The sequence below is a fragment of the Macaca thibetana genome, chromosome 2, assembly GCF_024542745.1.
Source record: "Macaca thibetana thibetana isolate TM-01 chromosome 2, ASM2454274v1, whole genome shotgun sequence".
Lineage (NCBI taxonomy): Eukaryota > Metazoa > Chordata > Mammalia > Primates > Cercopithecidae > Macaca > Macaca thibetana.
Window position 1 is genome coordinate 129,036,366 of NC_065579.1, and position 6,634 is coordinate 129,042,999.

The following is a 6,634-nucleotide window of genomic DNA, read 5'->3' on the forward strand; positions in this document are numbered from 1 at the left end:
GGGGACACAGAGCCAAATCATATCACAAATCTAGCAAATAGAGAAGAGAGTTAAAGTCTTCAACTATAATTGTGAATTTGTCTACTTTTCCTTTTAATATTTCATCAATTTTTATTTTGTGTATTTTGAAACTCTGCTGTTGGGTACATACCGATTTAGGATTGTTATGTTTCTTTGGTGATTTGACATATTTCTCATCATAGAAAGTCCATCCTTATCTCTGGTAATATTTTTGTGCTGAAGTCAACTTTGATATTAATATAGCCATTCTAGCTTTCTTTTTACTTTCTGTTTTAAAATTGCTTTATTGAGATGTAATTCACATATCATATAGCTCACTCAAAGTACATTTTTCTTATATTTAAAGGGCTGTGAAACCATCACCACTACCTACTTTTTAAACATTTTGCTTCCCCCGAAGAAACCGTTTACCTATTAGTAGTCAATTTCATTCCCTGCCCCAAGCATTACACAACATGAAACTATCTTTCCGTTTCTATAAACTTGCTTATTTTGGACATTTCATATAATTGGAATAATGTAATACATGATCTTTTTGTGACTGGTTTCTTTTACTTGACATAATGTGTTCAAGGTTCATCCATGCTGTAGTATGTATCGATATTCATTTTCATGGCTGAATAATATTTCATTACATGATATATTTGCTTCCTATTGCTGCTTCAACAAGTTGCTACAAGTGGCTTGAAACAGCTTATTTTTTAGCTTACAGGTCTGTAGGTTACAAGTCCAATACTGATTTCGCTTGACTAAAACGAAGGTCTTGGAAGGACGTTAATGCCTCCAGAAAGGAATGAAGCCTTGCCCACACCTTGATTTTAGCCAAGTGAAATCTGTATTAGACCTGTAACCTACAGAACTGTAAGCTAATACATATGTTATTTCAAGCCACCTATAGGGACAAAGTTCCTCGATTTTCCCCTCTCCTAGAGGCTGCCCATATTTCCTGGTTCACAGCTCTCTACCTCCATCATCAAAGCCAACCGAAACAGGTACTTCTTACATTGAATCAGTTTCTGACTCTTCCACCTCTTTCTTCCAATTTTAAAGAACCTTTTCCTTTTCTTTTAGATTAGTGTTTGAATGGTAAATGTATTTTCAACATTTTACCTTTAACTTAATATTTATGTGAAAACAGTTATTCTTGTGCATAGTATAAGATTGCATCTTGTATTATCTATCTATATATATGTGTGTGTTTGTACATACATATTCACAGCCATTTTAGTATTATCTTCTATAGTAATATATTTTCTTGAAAGCCAAGTTTCAGAAAGTGAGAATACTTCCTGAATTTCCATGTCGTCCTTGCTCAGGGGCCATGCAAATCTTCTCTGTATTGTTCCGATTTTAGTATACATACTGCTGAAGTGAGTGTTGTATAAAAATGTTTTGACTTGCTTATATCCTTACTAAATTAAGAGCCTTGTGAGGACAGGGAAAATGTTAATTCACTTACAATAACCTTTCTTAACCTTGTAGACAATAAATATTTGTTGAATATTTAATGTATTAATTAATGTATTTGTGTATTAATGAAGGTTCATAGAATTTCACTGTATAAATTTCATTTGGCGAGCTTAATTTGTAGTTGTTCATTAGTTCTCAATTATTTTGTGCTGAGGCTCATCTGAGAGTATCAGTGACACATTTGAAGAGGACTGAACTGTACACACTATTTTTGCACAAGGTGCTTGTTAACCTTTTATTTTCATCTTTTATTTGAGTACAACTATTTCCCAATCCTCTAATCACTGCCTTCTTTCTCCTAAGTCAAAGTTCTTTTCGGTCAGCCTTTTTCAGGGCTGGCCTGATATAATGCTCATGTGCTATTATACTATTTAACTCTACATGATATCCACATTTTGATCAACTAAACACTCCATTTAACAGATGTGTCAGTAAAAGACAGCTCTTCAGCTGTAGCAGAAGTGAATTTCTCACATGATGGATAGTGTTGGCACACAAAGAAGGAGGCTGCAAGTTAATTGGTGTGTCATGGCATTATAAGGCAAGACATAAATGAATTTGTGGAAATAATGCACTTACACATTTTTAGGTATGACAATAACAGCATTTCACAAACAGCATTTCATAAATGTTAAATCTCCTATGTCTTTGCCACTTTGATGTTTTAGTTTGCTCAGGATTTATCAGAAATAATTTACAGGTATAGGATCTGTTTTTGTATTACCATGGAAAAATACAAATTAGTTTTAAAAATAAAAATTAGAGACAAAGTATAGACTCTTAATCCTGATTCATTTGAAAAGACTTAAATTCAAAGATGAATGGCTTTTAATCATAGGAGAATAGAAATTGCAAATTTTAGCAATAAAGCAAAATCGGTCTTAAATACTTTAGATTAAATGGAAAAGAAGATTAAAACAACTTATAGATTTTTTTTTCACATTTAAGAGAAATTACCTTGAATTGTTTTATAGTTTTTTTTCTACTTGTCGCAAACTTTCTCCGTGGTTCAAGTTAAAATTCATTGAGAGAAGAGATCATGACCTTTAATTGTTTGGTACTTCCCAACAGTAACCAAGGATAATATGCATAGCAAGTGTTAATACATGTTATTTGAAAGTTTGCTCCCTCCCTGGCATCTTGCCTGGAAGCCTCTTTCAACACTGTCACATGTGGCTGTATTGGTTCCTTCAGTCTTTGATCAAACGTTATCTTGTTATAGAGGACTTTTATCATCTCAGTTTTACTCTCCCTGCGCAGGTTCCCCTAGTCCATTATCCTGCTTTATTTTTCTTCACTTAAGAAATAAACTATTTTGTTTCTATAGACAGAAAAAAAAGCAAGAAGTTCTAACACATTTAAAATTTAAGTTTGATTTTTATTATGACAGTAATATATGTTCTTTGTTAAAAACTAGAAACTGTATAAATAAAAGAAAAAAATACCTTTATTATGCAATGAAACATGTTTCAACATGTTTAATATCTAAGTTTAACACTAACCAGGGTTTTCTTTATAAATATTAACAATTTTACTTTCTGCTTTTGTGTCTAAAGCTTGGAATACCAATACGACATTTATCATTACATTTTAAATGAAAATTACAATGCTATTATATACTATTAATTTTAACTACTTGTTAGATGGAAAATTTGGAAAGCTGTGTGATATGAAGATACAATTAGAAGTGATTTATTGACATCAAGATCAATTCATCAGCTAGGCATAGTGGCTCACGCCTGTAATCCCAGCACTTCAGGAGTCCGAGGCGGGCAGATCACCTGAGGGCAGGAGTTCGATACCAACCTGGTCAACATGATGAAACCCTGTGTCTACCAAAAGTACAAAAAAAATTAGCTTGGTGGGGTGGTGGGAACCTGTAGTCCCAGCTACTCAGGAGGCTGAGGCAGGAGAAACTCTTGAACCTGGGAGGTGGAGGTTGCAGTGAGCTGAGATCGCGCCACTGGATGCCAGTCTGGGTGACAGAGTGAGACTCCATCTCAAAATAAATAAATAAATAAATAAATAAATAAATAATTTGTGTCTGTAAGAAAGTAAAAATAACAAACTTTAATTTATCTATTTTAATTGACAAATAAAAATTATATATATTTATCACATACATGTTGTATTGAAGTCTGTATGCATTGTGGAATGACTAAATTGAGCTAATTAATATATGCATTACCTGACATACCACTTTTTTGTGGTAAGTATGCTTAAATCAAAATTTTCAACAAAGTATCATTGTTTAGAGAATTGGAGATTTTAATTGTTATTTAATTGATATTTATGTATGAATATGTGTTTTTCAATTTTCTTTTTAGTTGACTAAGTAAAAAATAATAAAACATTTCAAACAAAATTGAGTTTTGCCATAGGTTGCTTCTCTTGTGAGTTATGGATCACATAATTTTAGTTTTAAAAAATTCTGAGTGAATTAACCTGCACAAATAAGATATCCTTAATATAAAGTTAACAGAGATACAAAGGCCACAAGATTCTCTGAGATGTTGAATTAATAAAGCTGGACACAGCAACATTCTAATCAAAAGATGATTACTATGTTGGTATTGGTTTTAGAAGTTTCAACTTATGCCAAGAGGGGAGTAAACATGTGAGACAGTGTTATAATGATGGTTTTAATATATTGGTGCCAATGATTGCTCTGAGATTTCCGTAATTGTACCCCCTTTCTGTGTAATCCTAGTTCCAGTATCCAATATTGATGCCAACAGTTACTTTGCAGAATTCTTATGACCAGAATTACCTACCAGTAAAAAATTAAACACAAAACATATGGCAGAGAATCCAGAACACAGAGATTTATTCTCTTATGCATGTATTTGAAAGTAAGTTTTATTGTTTGTTCATTCACTAAGCTGAATTTGACTTTTTTTCCTAAATATGTCTCGCTATCGCAGGATCTCAGCAATAAGTCATTATGCTGGCTATTATGTCTAAGTTTTCTAGCAAGCTAGGTGACGTAGATTATTCCTCGTCTGTTCTCCTACCCTGTGAAACACAGGTAATACTGTTTACTTGTATAAACATAGGGATGTGGGAGACAGAAGATGGTACTTGCGAATAGCTTATACATACATAAAATGTATAAAACAGTCTTTTCCTTTTGCACGTTTTATAGGAGGTTGTGAATAGGAGGCCTTTGGATCAGCTGGAGCCTGAGACTTTTTTTTTTTTTTTGGCATATCTATGTGTAATGTACACCCATATATGTAATTTCCGTTAGAGCGAGCCTGTGTTCTGCAGCTCACCATATTCTTTACGACTCTTATTCCTTTATAACTGGCCAATTTTCTTAATTTACGTTTACATTTCCTGTGGGTATTTGAATTGCTACCACAGCTTTTAAGAATCTTCCTTCTGAAAAATTAAACCTTATATTGTAGAAACATTGAAAAATTCTAGCTGCTTCTCTGTTAAAACAAGCTTGAGTTAGATTAGATACTCAAGCTTCTTTTAGCATTATCAGTCTATGTCATATTGATACTCTAAACCAGGAGTTCTTATCAAGTGGTTCATGATAGAACTCAGGGAGTTTGTGAACTTAAGTGTTAAAATATACAAAGTTTGCAGTTTTATTTTCAGTAAGTCCTTTAATTATGCATGTATGCAACAAACCACAGCAGTATTAGCAGTCTATGACTCCATCACTAATAGAAATCACAGACAATTTTGTATCACATTATAAGTTTTGAAAACATCTTAAAATATTGCTCATGTTTACTTAAAAATTATGGTAGTTATTAGAACCACTGTTAAATCTTGCTTTTTAATATGCTATTAAAGGGGTGCATATATTTTGCTATATCACATATATGTTCTATTTGTAGCTTAATAATTGTGTTTGAAAAATCATTTGTTGCCTTGGTGTTCCTGTGTGCTTTAGTTCACACACTTAACAACATTATTCTGAGAAGTATCTTGACAAGAGAAAAAGAAAACAAATTTAAAAAACCTTTTGCTCTAAAGGAATGTTCCTTTATACACAGAAAGTAGTTTGTAGTTCAAAAAAATGTACATGTCATTTCTGTGCTGTCATATAATCTTTTGTCTTTAGGGAAGTAAAGAAATTGGAAATATTTACCTCCCAATTGCAAAATTATTCCTTTAGTCAATGTTTCTTTACTTGAAAACACTCTTCTCACAAACACAATTATATGCACATTTTATCTTTTAACACATTTAGCTAAAAGGAGCACAAAATGGTTTCACATTATGTATTAAGAGTGTATTACACCCACCACTACATGAACAGAGACTTGAAAATAGCAAAATAGCACTGTATAAATCACATGCGATATGAATGTTGAAAACCCGGATAAAACATTTAAGTGTTAAATTTTAAATAGCAGTTGTTCTCCTTTGTTTCAGTAACTTTGAGCATCTTTTACTTCAACAATGCGCCATTGTCATCTGCTATAGCTAGGTGATTTTACGTTTTCTACATAGTGGAGTTGCAAGCAGCATCTTAATCTTAATGTCAGCTGTGGATTTCTGCAGAAATGCAATCACTGCAGATATACCAGGTGCTGGAATGTGTCTTTAGAACTACCAATGTGATGACATTACCCACTAATGTAGCTTTCATCAGAACAGAGTATGAATAAGAAGGATTATGTGCTTGCTGAACAAATTATGATTTTTCTTATGTGCCTCTCTGAGAACTGATTATCACAATTCTGACTTTCAAGAGAACAGGATGGCATTAAAAAATATCCAAGATATTAAAAACAAGTCAAAATACAAGAGTATTTTGTTTAATGCTATTGTAACACCACCCTCTCCCAACCCCGAAAGAAAATCAGTAGGGAGAAATACATAAATATATAATAATTTCATATCCCCAGTCAGAGTTTCTAACTCCAGATCGAATGTAGTGTTTAACAGAATAGTGGTATTTTATTTATTATTAATGATATCTACCATTCATGCTAGATTGCTAACTCTCAAAAGTGATTATCTTTTTTCTTTTGACCCATTATTTCAACCTGAGTTGAAATGCTGAGTTCTTGCAATGCAGTATGCTTTGGAATGCTTTATTGGGGATGTGATCCTAGATGACATTGTAGGGACATGGAAGAGTGAGACATGGAAGGAAAGAAAGCCAATGAACAAGATG

General features: G+C 32.7%; 1 non-coding gene across 1 annotated transcript; it reads right to left on the bottom strand.

Moving 5' to 3' along the window:
- Positions 1–1,292: 1,292 nt before the first annotated feature.
- LOC126949416 (U6 spliceosomal RNA) lies at positions 1,293–1,399 on the bottom strand. Its single transcript, XR_007723722.1, has one exon. It is a non-coding gene; the product is annotated as a U6 spliceosomal RNA (small nuclear RNA).
- Positions 1,400–6,634: the final 5,235 nt, after the last annotated feature.